Source organism: Octopus bimaculoides, chromosome 3 (assembly GCF_001194135.2).
Source record: "Octopus bimaculoides isolate UCB-OBI-ISO-001 chromosome 3, ASM119413v2, whole genome shotgun sequence".
NCBI lineage: Eukaryota > Metazoa > Mollusca > Cephalopoda > Octopoda > Octopodidae > Octopus > Octopus bimaculoides.
This window is the reverse complement of record NC_068983.1, coordinates 150,705,401-150,706,648: the sequence shown is the minus strand read 5'-3', so window position 1 is coordinate 150,706,648 and position 1,248 is coordinate 150,705,401.

Below are 1,248 nucleotides of genomic sequence, written 5' to 3'. Positions count from 1 at the left end.
TATATATATATATATATGTATAGATATATAGATAGATAGATATAGATATATATATGTATTGGTGTGTATATATCTACTTTATTTCCTGTTATATACAGGTTTTTGTATATATATGTATACACATATACAAATACATACAATACGTACAGATAATTATTGAGCAATTTACCAGGTTAAAACAGTAACGTAAAGGGGAAATATTAGATGTAGATTATTATATTAGCTTTTTTCGATTGGTGTTTACTATTTATGTTACATATCTACGTGCAGCTGAAGCTAAATTTAAAATTATTTCTATTAAAATATTTATAGCATTTACGATTCTTCTGAGAGTGTTTACCTAATAAATAAAAGAAATGTTTAATGATATGAATACTTACACTGAGACCGAATGGGACATTGAACCAAATGATTTTATTAATATATAAGTGTGTGTTTGCGTGTGTGTGCGTGTGTGTGAGTGTGTGCGCGCACGCAGGTACTTGAGACTTGATATTTATAAAACAACTTTTTGTTTTATGCAAATACAAAATGGTTCCTTTATTAAATCGGTTGCTTGAATATATCGAGAAATATAACACACTCACTCCACTCGCACACACGTGTATGTATACATCCATCCATACATATATACATGCATACATACATGCATACACACACACACACATATATATATACATATATATATATGTGTGTGTGTATATATATGGTAGTCTCCTGTGCCCTCGCTGTCTAATATTTTCCAGTTACCAAAGATTTTGTCTGCCTGACTCCATAGTACAAACCATTTGCCCAATGTGCCGTGAAGTAGGATCGAACACCGAACCATATGACTGTGAAACAAAGTCCTTAATGACAGACCTATGCCTGCATATGCGTCAGTATATGTAGATAGATAGATAGATAGATAGATAGATAGATAGATAGATAGATAGATAGATAGATAGATGGGAAGGTAGGAAGGTAGGTAGATAGGTAGCTAGGTAGGTAGGGGGAGGTAGAGAAGTATATAAGTAGGTAAGTAGGTAGGTAAGTAGTTATGTAGACATACATAATTTTATATATATATATATATATATATGTGTGTGTGTGTGTGTGTGTGTGTGTGTGTGTGTGTGTGTGTGTGTGTGTATGTATATGAATATGCATATATATATATGTATATGCATATATGACATACGCGCACATACACATGTATATATATGTGTATATATATGTATATGTATATATACATATATATATATATAT